General features: G+C 34.1%; 1 pseudogene; it reads left to right on the top strand.

The window, feature by feature from the left end:
• The first annotated feature begins 9,974 nt into the window (after window positions 1–9,974).
• Window positions 9,975–10,080, top strand: LOC137813183 (small nucleolar RNA R71; annotated as a pseudogene).
• Window positions 10,081–21,921: the final 11,841 nt, after the last annotated feature.

Genomic DNA, 21,921 nt, shown 5'->3' with positions numbered 1-21,921 from the left:
CGGGAGTCACATCGGTGGCTGAGCTCTCTCGTCGAAGGCTATTCGCGCAAGATATTATTGACCAACCATGAGGGAGGACTGCACGAGGTACGCACAACGCTGCAAGCAGTGCCAACAACATGCTGACTGACACAAGGCGCCTCCAAAAGAACTGAGGTCAATCTATAGCTCATATTCGTTCCATACTTAAGGGATTGACATTCTGGGGTCATTTCTCTTAGTGGTGCGATAGATGAAGTACCTCATGGTTGCCATTGAGTACTTCACAAAGTGGATAGAGGCTGAACTAGTGGTGCAGATCACAGTCCACAAGGTCCAACACTTTGTGTGGAAGAATATAGTATGTTGCTTTGGAGTCCCAAAACGGTTGTGTCTGATAATTGCACCCAGTTTGCTAGCCAACAATTGGGCAAATTGTGCACAGAGTTAGGCATAAAGCAAGTGTTCGCATCGGTCGAACACCCCTAGACGAACGGGCAGGTCGAGTCTGCCAACCGAGTTCTGCTTAGAGGTCTAAAGAGAAGGCTAGATAAAGCCAAAGGGACCTGGGCAGAAGAAGTTCCTAGAATTGTGTGGGCTTACCACACCACTCCCCAGTCCACTACCAAAGAGACACCCTTTAGCTTGGTGTATGGTTCGGACGCGATGATTCCTGTAGTGATCCAGGAGAGCTCACCACGTTTCCAGAACTTCGTGGCTGAAGAATCCAACGAAGAGAAAAAGGTGAACCTGGATCTACTGGATGAAGTCAGAGAAGAGGCAAGGATCAAGGCAGAAGCCTTGAAGAGAAAGGTGAAGTACAGGTACAACTCCAAGCTGAGACCTTAGCAGTTCTAAGTCGCCGACCTGGTGATGCGAAAGGCTCACCCATACCAGTTAGAAAACAAGTTTTCTCCCAAGTGTATTGGTCCCTTCCGTGTGACAGAGGCCCTTGGGATTGGAGCATACGGGCTCGAGACTTTAGAAGGTGGAGTAATCCCTCATACGTGGAACGCGACCAACCTTAAATTTTATTTCAGTTAAGATTATTGCATTGTACAGTTTTAGGCAACCCTCTTTTTCCCTTACAAAAGTTTTTTTAATGAGGTCACCCAATAAAATTTCAAATATTCAGTTAAAGAGAAATATTTTGTACAACCTCTCCTTTGGTTTGATACGCCAAGATCGGGAATAGTATGGTTCTTCATGAGCCTCCCTCTTGTGTGAGTTCACCAAAAGTCGAGAAGAGTATGGTTCAACAGTTAAAATCCTCCCCTACCTTTGTACAGTTAGGGCGAGGTCAGCGAAACGAACCTCTCATTTGGTTTGATACGCCATGATTGGGAATAGTATAGTTCTTCGTGAGCCTCCCTCTTGTGTGAGTTCACCAAAAGCTGAGAACAGTATGGTTCAACAGTTAAAATCCTCCCCTACCTTTGTACAGTTAAGGCGAGGTCAGCAAAATGAACCTCTCCTTTGGTTTGATACGCCAAGATTGGGAATAGTATGGTTCTTAGTGAGCCTTCCTCTTGTGTGAGTTCACCAAGGTCGAGAAGATTACGATTCACCAGATAAATCCTTACCTACCTTTGTACAGTTAGGGTGAGGTCAGCGGAATGAACCTCTCCTTTGGTTTGATACGCCAAGACTGGGAATAATATGGTTCTTCGTGGGCCTCCCTCTTGTGTGAGTTCACCCAAGCTAAGATTATGGTTCACCAACGAAACGCTCTCTTGCCTCTACATGGCAAAGACGAGGTCAGTAAACGAGCACCTCCCTTAGGTTAGAAACACCAAGACTGGGAATGACATGGTTCTTAGTGAACCTCCCTCTTGTGTGGGAATGTCAAGGTCGGGAGCAAAACAGTTGCCAGTTATAATCCTCCCCTGCCTCTATACAGCTGGGGTGAGGTCAAAAAGAAGGACTTCTTCCTTGCATTGTAAGGTAAGGTTGGTATGGGTTCTAGTTACATGTCTCCCTTATCCCTGTATGGGAAGGTTGAGCCCAATTAAGTGCAGACCTCCCTCGTCTCGTAAGACAAGGTCGAGAACAGTATGGTTCCCAGTCAAAGGTCTCCCTTGTATTGCAGGACAAGGTTGAGAGCGGCACGATACCTGGTTAAAGATCTCCCCTGACCTCATGAGTCAAGGTTGAAAGCGGCATTTTCCTTTCCTTCATTTCGCAAAGGTTAGGACGAAGAGAGAACTTGGGTAAGCATTGTTTCTACGAAGATTAAAGTCAACAAGCAGTAAAGAAGCGTGCTACCTAAGTCATGAAGGTCAGACAAAGCAGTGAAAAACGAAAAAGGAGCAAGTTAAGAATACAACATATTTCATAAATAAATAGATACATTTATAGGTTACTAAAATTGTTCGTTAAGCAGTTAAGTTACAATAAGGAAAGAGTTACTCCTGGGCGTCGACCAGCCGCCCATCAACGATTCTATTGGTCAAACCTGTTTGGGATAGGTCCACCCCAGGATGCACACAGGCAACCTAGGCAATGGCATCTTCAAACTCAACACCATAAGCTCCACCAGTGTCGTTGGTGAGCTCCTCTTTGATCTCACTGAAGAGTTCGTCCTTGCGGACTAGCTCTCCGTCCAGTTGGCCAAGACGCACCTCCTGATGGGTCGCCCTTTCTTCCAGTCTGGCCATCTTGGCCTGCGTCTCCTCAGCCTTCTCCTACAACGCGATAACCTCATTTCGGAGAGGCAGAATCTTCGCATGAGCACTCAGGGCCTCCTGAGACTTCTCGAATAGGAGCCTCTTGGTCTCCTTGTCAATTTGGCGAAAGTCTGCCAACTCTAGGTGCAATGTGGTTTCGCGTTGAGTAAGATTTTTGATCTGGAGCGCATCTTGACTTGCTGCCTCCCTCAGCTTCAACATCTCAGCCCTCAGTTCCTGCACTTGGGTCGAGGCGCGACTAGATGCGATGAGGAAGGCCCCAAGACCCCTGGCTACATGCCTTAGTAGGGGGTCTTCGCCCTGGCTCTCCATCATTTTTCTATCTTGGAAGGTTTGAAGAACTTCTTGGAGAAAGGCGAGCAGCTCAGCAGCGAAAGGCGTGCCAGAATCGCCTTCAGGGGCACTCTCCCTCCCACCTTCATGTACCACCAAGTGAAAGGAGAAGAAGCGCTTGGGGAGTTCTCTCTGAAGGAGGGGACGCAGCCATCAACACCCATTTTCCTCTTGAAGACGAGGCCAGAGCAGATGTCCTCGTCCTCAGAGGCAGTAGCCTCAACCATCCCCTTTTGCCTAAGGTTCGCAGGGGCAGGAGCAGAAGGGGTTGGGGCAGGAATAACCACAGCAGGGGCCGCAACATTAGCACCAGATGGACCAGCACTAGCTTTGAGTTTGGAGGCTGCCTCAGCTAGCATCCTCTTCTTCTCTGTGTTCAGCACCATGCCTACACAAGAAAACAACAATGCATAAGAAGTAAACCAACACAATATGCAAGTAAACAAGAAAGAGCAGAGTCAAAGAAGATACCAATATAGCCCTTGAGATGCATGGGGCATTATTCAAGCTTGATCAGTTCAACAGTGTTAAACACCACTCCCAAGCTTGAAAAGAGTTGTCACTCCTCACGATCGGGCGGGGCCAAGTCCTCGAGACTCTTAGGCTTCTTGAGCCCCACTTTCTCCACCTAGTAGAGTGGGAACCCATCCAGCAAGGTAGGATCATGCTTGCTGCAACATACCTTAAAGAACTTCCCTTTGAAACCCTTGTAAGACTACTGGAATAGGGTTAGAAGGACTCTTCCTGCCACTCAATTAAAGCTCATTCACTACTTCTTTCCATGACTCTTTGCCTCGAAGAAATAGAGGAAAACATCCACAGAAGGCGTATGGCCAAAGTGGTTGCAAAGTATGGCGAAAGCCCAACTGTTGGGATGCGGTTGGGCAGGGGCCACATTGACCTCAGTCAGGAGAGCGCGCTCGAACTCCGTGAAAGGAAGATGAAGCTTGAGCCGCTTGAAGACAGTTGCGTACATGAAGAAGAAAGGTTCTTCAAGGTCCGCGCGGTCGTCGACACACACGAGTTCCCCTTCCCTACAAGGTAGAACCTTCCGAAGAGGTGGAACTTCTCGTCGGACTCGTTTTTCTTGTACACCTCAATATCTTTAAAGGTGTTTACTTGAGAAGTTTCGGCCAGAAGGCTATCGGGGGCCCAACGATAAAGTGATTTGTAATCGATGGAGGGTGGAGGGTTCAGGGTGGTTTTTGTTCGAGCCATCTTAAGAAAGGAATCTAGAGAAGAAAAAGAGAAAAAGAGAAAAGCAAAGGTTTAGAGGGGAAGATGGTATGCCTCAGAAACCCAGAAAACAAAGTGTGCGCGAAATCGAAAATGAAGAACGTAAAATGCAGAAATATAAACAGTTCCATAACAATTATAGCATGTTATAAGCATCGAAATCATAAAGCAAGGGCAATCGGGAGTAAAAATCATACCTTTGAATAAGTTAGGGTTTTGATGACTTTTTACGACAATTGCACCGCTTTGTTAGAAGTAATAATTGTCCCTAAAGACGAATATCGATCCCACAAGGAACAATGAATTATCAAGTACAATAATCGCTAAATATAGAACAAAACAATTAAAAGTGTATTGAAAGTGGTTGTGTTGGTGATGATCAATAAGAAAACAGACAAAGAACTAGTTGTTTCAATTGGAAAAATAGGGATTAGGTTTCATCTCTCTCACTCTCATGTATTTTGATTAGCATGTCAATATTAAGTTCTTTGATTGAAATTGATGCCGGTATAAAAATCATTTATATCGATTCCTCGCATATAAATTCCTTAAGAATGTCCCCTAACTATCGATTCCTCGCATAATTATAAGAACAACTTAGAACGAAGCTCAGACGTTTAATAACAATTAACATTTCAAGTCTATTCCTAACACTCAAATATGTTAACTATTGTTGTTTAGGTCCGAACCCTAAAAATACCTCCCGGTCAGATGTAAGATTCTCAATTTGTCACGAAAAAATAAAAGTAAAACAACAATACCAAATCAAGAACTAAATATTAATTGATCCTGCCTGTTGACCGGGACGCAAGAACCTTGCCTCGTCAAACCTGGATCGACTTCTGCGCCGTGTTAGCCTCCGTCTTTCGCCATGATTCACCTCAAGAACCTGCAAAAGACAGAACGGCGCCGCTGCGGCCGATCACGCTCCGACGCCCAAGTCAGCGACTGAACCACCAAATACTAAGAGAAAACTCAAGAACTCTAAGGAACCGTGCAAAATTCTCTCTCAGCATACTCAAGACTCGCGAGCGTAAAGAAGTAATCTGAACGTGCGTACCTCAGAAGTTCGTTAGAATCTCTTATATACCTGCGCACTTTCTCTCTCCAGACAGTTACACATCTGGACACGTGACTCGCATCCAGTTGTACGCGTGTCACCATCTGGAGCATCCTTGACTTGGGCGCCACTTCTTACTCTTCAGGATTTTGGCTAAGTTACTTATGCATGACACAACTCAGTGCATAGCTGCCTTGGAGCGTGATCTCTTCTGAGTGGTGAGCTCGGGTGCCTTCGTACACACCTTCCCTGTGGTCTCGTCGGCCGCCTTCATGATCTACTTTACTTGCTTCACCGTGTATGTTCAGGTAAGCTGTCTCCCGACCTCATCCTCTGGCTAGCTAGGAAATGACTATCTATCTGACTTCATCTTCGGCGATGTCCTTGTTTCGGCGATCTCTAACCACTAGGTCGTCTGGGTTCGCATCCGGCGACTTCATCTCAAACTCGGTGACCGCCGGTTTAGATATGCTAGAGATCGGAGCACGCCAACTTAATAATTGGCGACCACACGAGCCCCCCGACCTCCTTCCCTTCTGCCAGCCATGGGCCCCGCTCAACACGCCTGCATAATAGCTTGCTGCCACGTCATCACTTCCGACTACCAGGACGGTACATTAATATATAAGATATCACCTCAATACATAAGAGTTTGAGCAGATTACTTCCAATCCCAAAGGATAGAATTAGCCACGCATACTTTTAGCACCTTCCATTCTCCCTATTGGGTTACAATTCACTCTATGGTGTTTTCCTCTCAATTTGGCACACTAGGGTTGAGCCTCTAGCCCTCTATTTATCCCAGTTTTCTAGGGTTAGGTTGCTTCCTGTGTCGCGCTAATGGGCTAAATGATAAAACATAAAAAAGGCACAATCTTTTTTTGCATCTTTTTCCATTCTGGAACCTTCCAGCTTTCTCTTTTTAACTCAAATTATTCTTCTTTACTCCAAATTTTCAATCCTCCCTAGAAATATGCAATTAACACCAAATTTGGGAATAAAATGCTCTTATTCAAATAAAGCTCATAAAAAATGTAAAAAGGTATAAATTCATAAATTAAGGATTATTTTATATTTAAATTAGCAATAAATCCTCATAAATGCCTATATTTTAATATGAAATATTACTGAAATTAAACATTTATCACTTTCCCCAACTTAGAATCTTGCTTTTCCTCAAGCAAAGTAAATGAATATATTTTGAATTTAAATATCAAACAGCTTAATTCACTAAACAACAGATCAAATTAAAAACTTATGATGCTTCCAAATTCAAATATAGAAAAATATAGACACAATCAACTTCCAGGATCAAATCAAAACAAACAAATGACAATTCATCAAGGAATATCTTCTCATATGCTCACAGGTAATTATTTCTCTCTATTTTCACTGAATCATAACAAATCACGATTGCTTTTCATTTCATCTTCAAATCACAAACATATTAGAAACATGAATCTTGAGGTCTTTTCCACGGTTGTAATGAGGTTGGGATTCCAAAAAATATTGGTTTTTCTTCGATAACAAAATGCACATCTTAAAGAAGAAGAACATACCTACAATTCAATTATAGAGAATATATATGTTATCTAATCACCACTTTCTTTCGATGTCCTTTTTCCTCATTTTCTTTTTGACTTTTCATGATTTTCATGATGAATTTTTTTCTTTCTTTTCTATTTCTTTTTCTTCTTCTATTTTTTTTTTCAATAATAAGGAAGGATTATTCCTATTTTCAACTTTTTGAGCTTTCACAATCAGAACCAACCATTCCCTTTTCTATATGTATTGCATTTATGTTCTCCTTCCTTAAACATGCTAAAGGGTAGGAAAATATATCATTAAAGGTTAAGGTGCAATATTAACAAAAATTTCTTGGCCCAAAAGGGATATAAAATAAATGGAATTCTAATATAAAGGTTGGCTTTTTGGCCCTGGCTCCTAATTAACACAAACAAATGCCTCAATCATCTTCATGCTCTTTTATGATGCAACAAAAATAAAAATTAAGCAACCACAACTGTCAATTCATCAGTAAAACTCTCAAAATTGTTTAAGGTTCACACACTCACTTGGTTTAAATGGTCTCATTCCTTTTTGTTTTGTCATTCTCTATCTTAATCAATCATCCTGTTAAATTTTCATGTATCACAATTTCAATTATATTTGAATAGGGATTCAATCATATTTTCTTTTCTAACATGTGTCTAATTCATCTCACTATTTAATATATAAACACAAATTCTTTTTTTTTTCCATAATTCAAAATTAATATTCTAGTTCTTTTTTATTTGAGAAAAATAAACTAGAAAACAAACAAATTAAAACTGAAATTTATTCAACAAAGATAATTCAAGACCTAAAACTAACAAACTAACAAAACAACAAATTTATTCAAAATGCAAAATAAGCAATTTAAACAAACTAAACAAATAAGCAAATAAACAGAAAACAAAATAACCAAAAAATAAAATAAAAACTAAACAAAAAATAAAATAAAATTCAAATAATTGAAAAAAAAAGAGAATTAGAAAGATAAAACCATATTTTTGCTTAATCCTCTCTTTTTAAGAAGTCATTCAGCTTTTTGTTAAAATCTTTATGTATAGTCTTGCTTCATTTGATGGATCTGCCCCCTGAATAATAGAACTTGTCCCCAGGTCAAAATACATAACCTGTAAAATGATTAGGAGGCATATATGATTTTTTTATATTATTTAATTTTTTTTAAATAAAATCAGCAAATGTAATAAAACAACATAAAACTAAAATGTGGACTGGATTGCCTCCCAGTAAGCGTTCTTTTAACATCATATAGCTTGACGAAAGTTTTTATCAAAGGGGATAATTATTCCGCTTGACTAGAGCTCTTGTTATCACTTTCGTTTTTCTTGTATATGGCTCTTCCACTTCAATTTTTCCATCCAACTTTAATTCCTTAATGACCCACAATTTCTTTGTCTTCTTCATTCCTTTCCCCCTACCTACAGTGAGCATGATAGGTTGTCCTGGCTGATATTCATCTTCTTCCACTGGCTTCCCTTGATTGTTCCGGTTTCCTTTTGCCTCTAACTTTTCATGACGAGTAACTTCCTCCTTTGGCTTTGAGCCCTCCAACTGCTCACCATCTTTTGGTATTTCCTCTTGTCTCCCATTCTTATCTATAATACAATTATTTACATAATCAAAAAGATTAAATCTTACCTCTTCATCATGAGACCTTACTCTAAGTTCTCCTTTGTCTACATCTATTATAACTTTAGCAGTCTTCATGAAAGGTCTGCCGAGAATTAAAGGGACTTCCTCGTTTTCTTTCATGTCCAAGATAACAAAATCTACCGGGAACATGAATTTGTCTACCTTTATGAGGACATCTTCCACCACACCATAAGGATGTTTCACCATTGTGTCAGCCAATTGTAACTGTATCTTAGTAGGTTTAACCTCCAAGTCACCTATCGGTCTTAACATGGTTAGTGACATCAAATTTATACTTGACTCTAAATCTAATAGAGCATTCATTACCCACAAATAAATCACCCATTGACACAGAAATAGTAAAACTTCCTAGATCCCTGAATTTCTTTGGCAAGTCTTTTAGCTTCAAAAAATTGCTTTCAACTTCCGGATTTATATCTCTATCTTCAAAACAGCATATCTTCCTTTTAATTCCTTCAAAAAGTGTTTTTTTCTCTAGCCATCCTGCAAAATGATCTTTTGGAAGCAATTTATCAGGAAATAATCTTTTCTTTTCTTACATGCATAAGAGAATGAGATAATTCTTTTGAAACTCTACTATTTACAACTTCACATTTTCTCCCTCTTTTCTATTTTCTCCTTTTTCCTTCTCAATCTTCACCATCTCACCATTTTCTTCTTTGGTTTTCTCATCACCCTCAGTAGTGATGTTATTGCAATGCTCCTTGGGGTTGGTGGTAGTGTTAGCTGAGAATTGGCCAATTTTCCCATCTATAGTTTGTATGAGTTGTGACATTTGTTTAACTAGCTGTCCTATCTGAGTTTCCATGCTCCTAATTGAAGCCATACCATTTTCCTGTGCACTCACAATCTTTGACAAAACATCTTCCACTTTATTCATCCTGTCAAGAATAGATGGAGAATTTGATTGATGCCGCTGTTGGAAAGGCCCTTGCTTGTTGGATGAATTATAGTCTCGCTTCCATCCAAAATTCTGATTTTGATTATTTTTCCAACCTTGAGAATAATTGTTGGAAAAACCGCCTTGCCTTCCTTGATTGCCCATATAATTCACCTCAGCTTCAAATGCGTTGTTCTGATAAGAACAGTGACCATTAAGATGATCACCTCCACAAAAATCACACCTGAGAGGTACATTTTGACTTTGGAGTGATTGAACAACATGCAACTTTTGGGGTAATTGGGTCATCTGTGCGGTCAGTTGCTCAAGTTGTTGTGTCAGAATTTTGTTTTGAACTATCAATGCATCTGTAGTGTTCAACTCCAATACTCCTCTTTTTTTATGATTTTGTCTATCATGTTGAGCTTGATAGTGAGTTGTGGCCAAAGCTTCTATAATTCTCGTTGCTTGATCTGCATCAACAACCATCATTGTGCCACCAGCCGCGACATCTATGAGCATCTTTGTATTTGATCTGAGACCATTAATAAATATGCTCAGTTGAGCAATATCTTCAAACCCATGATTTGGGCATTTTCTCAGCATCCTCTTGAATCTCTCTCATGTCTCACAGAAAGACTCCTCTACTCCTTGTCTGAACATAGATATTTCAGACTTAGCATTGATGTAAGGAGAGATTGGGAAAAATCTATGCAAAAAAAATTCCTCCACATCCTTCCATTTGGTTAAACTCTGATTAGGATGAGATATAAGCCACTCTTTTGCTTTCCCTGCCAAAGAAAAAGGAAATAAACGCATGTATACACTCTCAAGATCACCTAATTGGAAACCTATAGTTCCCACCAATTCATAAAAGTAGACAGGTGTGTATGAGGATCCTCATGATCCATCGTCGTGAATCGATTGGTACTAATAAGGGTAAGGAACGCATGCTTCATCTCCAAGGCCCTGTTAGTTGCAGGCACTACAATGCTAGAAAAGTGTCTAGGCCCTTGATGTATGGCGTAATCTCCAAGAGTTCTCCTAGGAGGTGGTGTTTCCTCCCCCGCCATATTGTTATTCTCCTGAAAAATATCAATGGAAAAAGAAGAAGATGTTGAAGAGTCCTCTCTATTATCTTCTTGATTCTCTTTTGCCTTTGATTTTTGATTTTTTCTGACCACCTTCTCAATTTCTGCTTCAAATAGCAAATGGTCTTCTAGAACCTCACATCTCAATATCATATAAAAGCAGCTAATGCAAGGATTAGAAGGAAAAATTCACAAGTAGTAACCGAAATTTTATATTTTATATATATATTTTTTTTTGAAATAAAAAAATAAACCAGAATTTAAATAGCTAACTAAAATAAAATCAATAACTGCCTAAACTACAAATTAAAACTTAAAGATAAAATAAAACAAAACAAAACACTAAAATAATACTAAGAGAAAATAAAACAAAAATATTCAGAAAAAAAAGAAAAAAAAATATAAATAAAATAAAAACTAAAAACAGAATAAAAGAAAACAATAAAAACAAGAAATAAAAACAGAATAAAATAAATAATAGGAACAAAATAAAAACAAAATAAAATAAAGCTACAATAAAATAAAACTAAAAACTATAATTCTAAATAACTAACTAAAATTCTACACTAGCTTACGTAAGAATACGAATTAAAACTAGTAAAGAAAAATAATTAGTTAAAACAAATAAATAACAACTACGTAAACTAAACCTAGAAAAAAAAACTAAAATAAAATATAATAAAACAAAACAATATCAAAATAAAATAAAAATAAAAATAAACTAAAATCAAATATAATAAATTAAAATCAAATCAAAGAAAAATTAAAATAAATCTGAAAATAAATAAAAACAACTAAAATCAAAATAATAATTAAAATAATAACAGCAAAACTGCAAATTAAAAATAAAATCAAAACAATCTGATTAAAACAAAATAAAAACAGTAACATATATAAACACAAAATTAAAACAAACCAAAATAATTAAAATATTCACAATATTTAAGAAACTATACTCAACAAATCAAACTTGTTCTCTAACGCCAAAAACTTGATGACTTTTTACGGCAAGTGCACCGCTTTGACAGAAGTAATAATTGTCCCTAAAGACGGATATCGATTCGACAAGGAACCGTTCATTATCAAGTACAATAATCGCCTAAATATAGAACAAAACAATTAAAAGTGTATTGAGAGTGGCTGTGTTGGCAATGATCAATAAGAAAATAGACAAAGAACTAGTTGTTTCAATTGAAAAAATAAGGATTAGGTTTCATCTCTCTCACTCTCATGTATTTTGATTAGCATGTCAATATTAAGTTCTTTGATTGAAATTGATGCCGGTATAAAAATCATTTATATCGATTCCTCGCATATAAATTCCTTAAGAATGTCCCCTAACTATCGATTCCTCGCATAATTATAAGATTCTCAATTTGTCACGAAAACTTAAAAGTAAAACAACAATACCAATAATCAAGAACTAAATATTAATATATAAGATATCACCTCAATACATAAGAGTTTGAGTAGATTACTCCCAATCCCAAAGGATAGAATTAGCCACGCATACTTCTAGCACCTCCCATTCTCCCAATTGGGTTACAATTCACTTTATGGTGTTTTCCTCTCAATTTGGCACACTAGGGTTGAGCCTCTAGCCCTCTATTTATCCTAGTTTTCTAGGGTTAGGTTGCTTCTTATGTCGCGCTAATGGGCTAAATGATAAAACATAAAAAACCCAATCTTTATTTGCATCTTTTTCCATTATGGGACCTTCCAGCTTTCTCTTTTTAGCTCAAATTATTCTCCTTTACTCCAAATCTTCAATCCTCCTTAGAAATCTGCAATTAACACCAAATTTGGGAATAAAATGCTCTTATTCAAATAAAGCTCATAAAAAATGTAAAAAGGTATAAATTCATAAATAAGGATTATTTTATATGTAAATTAGCAATAAATCTTCATAAGTGCCTATATTTTAATATGAAATATTACTGAAATTAGACACTTATCAGGTTCGAAGGTTGAAAGGTTCGAAAAAGCAGATAGAGCATTTCGAGAATATGGAATGCTTGAGAAATGCTAAGTAATGAAACAGTGAAGGAGCGTAGGGGTTTTGAAAGGTTTAACGTATACGAAGAAGCGCAAGCGGCAACGGGTCTTAGCTGTTGATCTTGCCACGTGTACGCTGTTTAAAAAAAAGTATGGTGAGACGTCACTTCGGTGCACTATTCACATTGTGTCACCCCAATACCACGTAGGTCGCCGCGGGCGATCTTTTAAAGCCTCTTTCACTAAAACAAGTTACAGTTCGAGATTGGGGGGTTTGTGTACAGGCCAGATGATGAGAATCAAATAAATGAGGCTTTTATTAATGGAGGAAGAGGACATCCACCCTCACATTTGAAGTTCTTCCTTCTAGTCTTCTCAAAATTAAAAGAAGACATAAAATAAAGATGAGGCCCAAGCCCAAAGCCCAAGCCCAAGCCCAAGAAGGCCAAAGCCCAAAGAGCCCAAGTCCATCCCATGAGGGGCAAGGCCAAGCTTTGAAATACTCTTGTATAGTTTTAGGAGGTGTGGTTATTAAATAAAGGTGTGTGAAAATGTAAAATAAAGTCACATTGTCCATGTGACTTAGGAGAGTGGTGTAGGTGTAGTTTTTGGGAGGTGTCATAGTAGAAAAAGGTCACACCTCCCATGTGACTTGTTTTTGGTGGGAATTTCAAATGAGTTTATTTGAAATTTCCCACCTATTTTTCAGCACCTTAGGCTATAAATAGAGGTGCTTCCTTTGTAAAATTCAGATTGGAATTAATCTAAGAAAACTCTACTCAAATTTTGAGTGACCTTTGGAGAGCTTTTGGAGCCTTCTTCTCTAGTCTTATCTTGATGGATCAATGGAGTCCTCAAGTGGCGGCATCACTCTCATCTAGGAGCATTCCACACTTCTAGTGGCGAGATCATCCATCCTCCTTCCATCTTCATGAGCATTCTCTTCTCCTTCCTTTCTTCTTCTTCAATTGTTCATGTTGCTTTGTGTTCTTGAATTTTTCAGTTTCGGTTTTTCTATTTTTTCCAGCACTATGTTCTGTTTCTGTTTTTAATTTCTGTTTTGGTTCAGTTCATTTGATCATTTGTTCAATTCTGTTCGGTCAATTCCAGTTTTAATCTCTTTGTTGATTCAATTTGACAATATTTGGTTCATCCAAATGAGTTTGGGATTTGGTACTAGTTATTGGTGAGTTCTTGTCTTAGAACAATGATCCAACTCTAAGAAAAGTGCCTCTATATTTTCCAGCTCAAGGTGATTCCTAAAAATGTCAAGAATCTTGTTCTATGTGGCTATTGGAATCACATCACCAGACCTCGGTCATCGACCTGAGAGAAAGACATCGGACATGGGACATCGGTGGAATGATAACAATAGTGGGCCACGTAAGCTGGGCCCCACGAACAATATGAGTTAACACCCAGATACCAAAAGGACCTAAGTCACGAGAGGATCATGCATGGGGTGTGTATGGTACATTCGGGTACGACACAAGAACGTGTTCCTTGGAGGCACTAAGGCCCGTTAGAGTTAGGGTTTCTAGGGGAAGACTGCATGCATGGCACGTGAATACTTAGGGCACCCATAGAACAGATGATGTCGCAGTGTTGGTACATGAGTAGGTACCTTGGCGGCTACGTTGTTAGGTCTATGCACTCCAGAAAAGGGAAGTCCTATGCGCCAGATTACGCTGAGATTGTGTAATAGTGGCGCAAAGACATTCTCCTAGGAACCCTAAGCCCACTAAGAGACGTGAGAGCAACACAAAAGTAACCCTAGATACAACCTATAAAGAGGATGGTAAGAACCCTAACAAGGTATGTCGTTTCTAAGACTGAAACTGCTTTACACACATTACTGTTTCTTTAGCCCTTACTGACTTGAGCGTCGAAGTGCAAACGGCCGTAAGGGCGCCCTTTGTCTTTACAGGTGAAGCGTTCTTATGAGTAGGGAAGTTCGATTCCAGACGAAGACAGTCGGGGCTAGAAGCTGTCGTCGAGTCAACCGACGAGAACAATAATATATAAAATAAATATTTACATATAAGTTGTACATTACTTCAAAATACGTAGAAAACCTAATATGTATAGATGTATTAAACAAAAATTCTCAAGAAATTAAACATTTTATCTACTCACTATGGAACTTAATTTTCTATCACTTGTAACATCATATGTTTCTGTTTAAATACACAATCATCGCATATAAAGAAAATAAAACACAACACAAACAATATGATAAACTAACTATTTTTAAAATTTCTTTGTAACTTTAATTAATAAGCATAAATACATTAATCGCCATACATTCTCATAAAGAAATAAAGTGTCTATAAAAAATCATAATTCATCTTTCTCATATCAAACTTCTAGTGATTCACAAACACATAGATACTTGACTCTACTTACAAAAGACTTGTATGTTGACTTAGACTCAAATATTTGCACCTATCATGCTACCTCACTATGAATCCACACAGTTATGCACATAATACTCTCAATATGAAATGACCTTATATGACATGGTTATTAATTCATATAACATGTTAAGTGAGTTATCTTTCAAACAACTCACACATTCATATAAACCTACTCTCACCACCTAATAACTTCATCTATATGATTTTGTTGTTATATTAGTAGAGTCAGGATACTTCATTATAGACTAAGCATTAGCCAATGTACATCCTAACAATCTCAATATGGTATTTCCTTTTCCTGAAAATACTATGTCTCTATTACAACTTCATATTTCACATCTCACATTACACAAAATCACACCAAAATTTAGAATACAAACAAACCAAAAGTTATCCAATTAAATAAACACATAAGCTTATGGATGGCAATAGGGGCTAGCTCACCCCGCGTACAATGTTTTTTCTTGTTTTTTTATTTACAAATTCAATAAAAATATTTGTTACTTTTTACAATCGAAAAAATGAATATTTTTATTTACAAAATTGGTAGTTAAAACCTTGATAGCTAATTAGATACCAATTTAGAAATTATTAAACAATAATAGAAAGTAATTTAGAAACCAATTTTGTTTAGTCTCTAATTTAGTTAATATAGCAACTAATTATTTTTTGTATCTAAAATTGATTTCTATTTGATGATTTTCTTGTAGTGTCACGTGTGACGGACCAACCCACATTGTCGTCCCTATTCAAGGTGTAATCATTTATATTTCAATAATTAATTATATTATCAAAGTGGTGTTAAATTTAATTACTATATATAAATTTGAATTTCTATTAATCAATAATTAAATAATTAAAGAAAAAGTCATTAATTCTATACCTAAAACACATTTTTTTTGTAAATAATTCCTCAATAATTTTTTTTATAACTAATTTGTAAGTATTACAAATAGTTTTAACATTTATTGTAGAACACATACAAAACATACAAAGAATATATATATATATATATATATATATATATAAATAAATAAATAAAGAGTAAATACACATGATAGGATTAAAGTCTTTCTTTAGTCAATTATTTTTTATTTCTCTCAAGGTTTGGACTTCTTTGAACCCATATGGAGGATCAACCTCTCAATCTTGAGGAGGAAACTTATTTCGGAGTATTGAGGGCTTTAAGATTTCAATCGAAAAATCCCTCTATGTGATCTTTGATTTTTTTTTTTTCTACATGCATTTGTTCTTCAGGACAAAAAAGTCACTCTCACTCGTCTAAGAGAACACTTAAAATCATCAAATAATTTTCATGGAGAATTCCTTCACATATTAATGTCTGATGACTTGTTAAAAAATGTAAGAACAAGAGAACAATCAATACTAAGTATGAAACTTTAAATGATAGATTGTCTTACTATCTCTTTTAGGGTCTTTTGATTTCTTTCTGTCTCTCTTTCAGATTTTTCGGTGTCTGACAAAAAGTATTTACCTGACAACGCACGAGCACAAGGCCATCACATAGTTGTTGTAGAAAGAAGAGTTGATTGAGAAATTACATTAATAGAAAGTGTAAAAAAATTATTTTGTACCATGACCATTTATTTTGTACGTTAATCCATACCATTAATTGTAATTTAACAGTTAAATAATTGAACAACAAAATATTTAACTTTATTAATTTACGCACATTCGTCTCACTTATTTGATTATTAAATATTATTATAATTATTATTATTATTACTATTTCTTCTTATATGTAATAATTTTTTAGAATTATTTTTCGATTATATGTTTATTTTATATTTTTGTGTTATAATTATTTTTCGATTATATGTTTATTTTATATTTTCTGACAAAAACTTAATTTGCAAATTGGATTGGAATGAATGAGAAATATGTCTCTTTGTGAATTTGAAATTGAGGGAGATGATATTGAAAAACAATATGTAACGGATGAGGAATTACTAATATACCTCAATTTTCAGTAACAATGCAAAAAGTAACAAATATTTTGATTGAATTCCTTTACATTCAATTTTTCAGTAGCAAAAAGTAACAAACATTTTTATTGAGTTTCTAAAAAAAACACCATACGCAGGCTGATCTGATCCTTATGCGGGAGAGGACAGAGAAATTAACCCGCATTCATTATGTGTGGTGGGTCATCCCAACCCGCATTTTGCAGACCAAATGCGGGGCAGGTTAGCTCGCATTGTCATCCCTACATAAACTAAAGTATTTTCAATTAAATATATAATTAAAATTTATATAAAAATTAATTATAAACTAAAAACAATAATAAAACATAAACATAAAAGAAAATCTTAAAATTTAAGTTTTTTTAGCTTGGGTGAAAATAATCTTGCTTGAGCGAAAATGATTTCGCTTGAGCAAAAATTTTGTCATTTGAGCGAAAATCAACTCAACAGCATCTCAAAATTCACCACATTCGCTCGAGCGAAAATGGACTCGAAAGCACCCCATATTTCACTCTAGTTTCGCTTGAGCGAGAATCTTATTGCTTAAGCGAAAGTTGCATATTATAACTGCATAACTTTCTTATATTTCAAGATATTCAACAAATTTTCATACTCAAACTTGAATTGGCCACAAAACATAAATTGCTAGTTGCAAAGTTACTCTCATTAAGCTATTCTATCAACCTATATATTCGTTATTTCTAAACCACTTCCAATCGTTCATATTCAAACAATTCAATAACTTATCCATATCAAATGCCACATACTATACAAAATTAACAAAATCAATCATTTCACATTTAATTTCACTCAATACACTACTTTACTCAAAAGCAAATAATCTTGCAAAGAGATTTGAAACTAGTAACCACATCACTCCCACATCCAGATCTTCTACCTATAAATTCAAAACCAACTCAAAGAAAAATGAGCAAAAATAAACTTAATCTGTCTAAAACTCTGGTCGAAAGTCTTGTAGTATTCGTTGCCAGAAATTCAATGATCATGATGACATATGAGTTCAGAAAGTTAAAAAGAAGGTGGAAAAGGAAATTTATAAAAGATTATGATTCTTTTAAAATGAAACTTGAATAATTTTATTTATTTATTTATATACTCTTTTCATTTAAAATTTTGTCATTTGAGCGAAAATCAACTCAACAGCATCTCAAAATTCACCACATTCGCTCGAGCGAAAATGGACTCGAAAGCACCCCATATTTCACTCTAGTTTCGCTTGAGCGAGAATCTTATTGCTTAAGCGAAAGTTGCATATTATAACTGCATAACTTTCTTATATTTCAAGATATTCAACAAATTTTCATACTCAAACTTGAATTGGCCACAAAACATAAATTGCTAGTTGCAAAGTTACTCTCATTAAGCTATTCTATCAACCTATATATTCGTTATTTCTAAACCACTTCCAATCGTTCATATTCAAACAATTCAATAACTTATCCATATCAAATGCCACATACTATACAAAATTAACAAAATCAATCATTTCACATTTAATTTCACTCAATACACTACTTTACTCAAAAGCAAATAATCTTGCAAAGAGATTTGAAACTAGTAACCACATCACTCCCACATCCAGATCTTCTACCTATAAATTCAAAACCAACTCAAAGAAAAATGAGCAAAAATAAACTTAATCTGTCTAAAACTCTGGTCGAAAGTCTTGTAGTATTCGTTGCCAGAAATTCAATGATCATGATGACATATGAGTTCAGAAAGTTAAAAAGAAGGTGGAAAAGGAAATTTATAAAAGATTATGATTCTTTTAAAATGAAACTTGAATAATTTTATTTATTTATTTATATACTCTTTTCATTTAAAATACACCAGCAGCCAAAACTCGAACCCAAGTACTTCCAGTGTCTAAGGGATGAGTTAACCACTAGACCAGACAAGTTCTTTGGTCATATTATAATTTTTATTATACTTATTATTATTAACATAATTTATACATATTAATAGAATTATTATTAATATTATTATAAATATTAATATAATTATTATTAATATTATTATACATATTAATATAATTATTATTAATATTATTATAAATATTAATATAATTATTATTAATATTATTATAAATATTATTAATATTATTATTAATATTATTATAAATATTATTAATATTATTATTAATATTATTAATATTATTAATATTATGAATATTATTAATATTATTATTAATATTATATTCATATTATTAATATTATATTCATATTATTAATATTATATTCATATTATTAATATTAATATTGTTAATAATAATAAGTATAATAAGCATTTGCTTGGTGTAGTGGTTAAATTTTCTTTGAGTTATCTGAAGGAACCTGGCTTTGAATCTCATTGCAAATTTTATATTTTGGTGCCAAAATTTACATACGGAATTAAATCCGTATGTAATGTTATAATTCGCGTTTTTCTTGTAGTGATATATCATTTATACTCTAAAGTTATTCTCTAGATTTTTAGAATTTTTGTTGCCTAAATATGTACATAGAAATCTTAATTTTATTTTTTTTCTCTGCCTAAATATGTACATAGAAATCTTTATTTGGAGAAAAACCAGAATTTGTTTTCTTTCATGTGTATTATTATTATAAATGAACAATGGTCTATGACACTCAATACCAGTTACTTCAAGTTTTATGGCTAAGTTAAAATAATATTTTGAAATAAACTAATATAAGATAATTTTATAATTGGTATAAGTTAATTTTAAAAAATACTTTATTTTTCATATTTTATTCTCGTAAATGTCGTTAAGGAAAAATTTACCCAAACATACTTAATCTCGTTATTTTAAGTGCCAATGACTTCTCTTTTATTTTGAGTCATCTATATTAAATTATTATGACAACAAAAAGGACACATGATTTGTATTCTATCTCTGATAACAATGAATAATTTTTTTTTATCATTAATAGAAATTAAAATACAACCTTATTTGATAATAACTTGATAAATGTTTTTATGTTATTTTGTATGAGTATTCACTACAAAAAAAAATCTGTATTATCTACGGATTTTTGCCCACGGATCTGAGTTTGTAGGTAAATTTAGCATTATCTACGGATATTACCTACGAACAACATTACTTACGGACATTACCTACAGATTCTGAATCCGTAGGTAAAATTCAGCATTACCTACCAACTTTTACCTACGAATCTCTATTACCTACCAACTATTACACACGAATCTTATTACCTACCAACTTTTACCAACGAATCTCTATTACCTACCAATTATTACTTACGAATCTCTATTACCTACGAACTATTACCCACAAATATCTATTACTTACCACCTATTATCATAATAATTATCTACATAATATTAAAAATATTAATATAATATGAAGAATTATAAAATCATAATATTAATAATATTTAATAATATTAATAATATTTAATAATATTAATAATATTTAATAATATTTAATAATATTAATAATATTTAATAATATTAATAATATTTAATAATATTAATAATATTAATAATATTTAATAATATAAATAATATTAATAATATTTAATAATATAAATAATATTTAATAATATTAATAATATTTTATATTTAATAATATTTTATAATATTAATAATATTTGATATTTAATAATATTAATAATAATAATATTTAATAATAGTTAATAATACTAAGAATATATAATAATTTTAAGAATACTTAATAATATTAAGAATACTTAATAATATTAAGAATACTTAATAATATTAAGAATACTTAATAATATTAAAAATACTTAATAATATTAAAAATACTTAATAATATTAAAAATACTTAATAATATTAAAAATATTTAACAATATTAATAATAATGATATTAAATATATGAATAATGTTATTATTTTTATTTTATTAATTATATTTATATTGATAATTATACTCATAAGTATAATAATAATCATAACATGACAACAAAACTTGACTGGTGTAATGGTTAAAGCTTTTATGGACATTCTTCAAGGGACTTGGCTTCGATAAAAATAATAATAATTAAAAATAATCATAAAAATTGGCAAAAAATAATATATGTAAATAATAATTGAAAAAAAAAATTCAAATAATAATTAAAATTTTAAAAATAAAGTATATTAACATTACCTACGGACTGCAGTTAGTGGGTAACTACTGTTTTCGTTACCCACGGACACATTATCCGTAGGTAAATTACCGACGTCCATATTACATACGGATTTTTTCAGTGGGTAATATGTAAGTAATATTGATATACCTACGGATTTTGGCTGTTACCTACGGATTTATTCCGTAGATAAATTAGATTTTTCTTGTAGTAATGTTTTTTAACTTACATGAAATTTGAAATATAAATGTTAGTTTAAATACCAAGAAAAAAAAGGTTGATTCTCCCTACACCATATCAATTCGGATTTGCACCCAACACATTCATATGAAATGTCCATTTTGTCTTTAATGATTTTAAATTTTTGCCTTCTAGATACTCATATTCGTAAGTCAAATTACAAAGTTTTGGATATACAAATCCATAACTAATATGTCACTTCCGGATTTCACCATCCAAAAGCTTATTTGGACAACATAAATGACCTTCCGGATGTCAAGATCCGTAAGCAAACATAAATGAGTTCCGGATCTCAATCTTCAGTACCATTTACAATACACCACTCTGGATATGAAAATCCAGAACTCATAACTCACTTCTGGATATGATCATCCAGAAGCTTAAATGAAATATGAAAATGACCTTCCGAGTTTCGAAATTCAGAATGTATAAAAATGACTTCTGGATATTAAAATCCATAAGCAAATGTGTGAAAATGGCAGAATGAGATTTTAAAATTTTCGTTGGGTGCGAGTTAAAATTGATTGGGTGCAGGAAGCAATTGCCAGAAAAAAAAATAGAAACCCATAAAGCAGAATGATGGGCCAAGACCCGAAGAAACGAGCCCAAAGCCCAACTTTTTAACGGTCTTGTTTATAACGAAAGTAAAACGAGATCTAGCGACAT

The sequence above is a fragment of the Phaseolus vulgaris genome, chromosome 2 (genome assembly GCF_051622355.1).
Source record: "Phaseolus vulgaris cultivar YP4 chromosome 2, ASM5162235v1, whole genome shotgun sequence".
In the NCBI taxonomy this organism is placed as follows: domain Eukaryota; kingdom Viridiplantae; phylum Streptophyta; class Magnoliopsida; order Fabales; family Fabaceae; genus Phaseolus; species Phaseolus vulgaris.
This window is presented reverse-complemented; position numbering and strand designations above follow the sequence as displayed.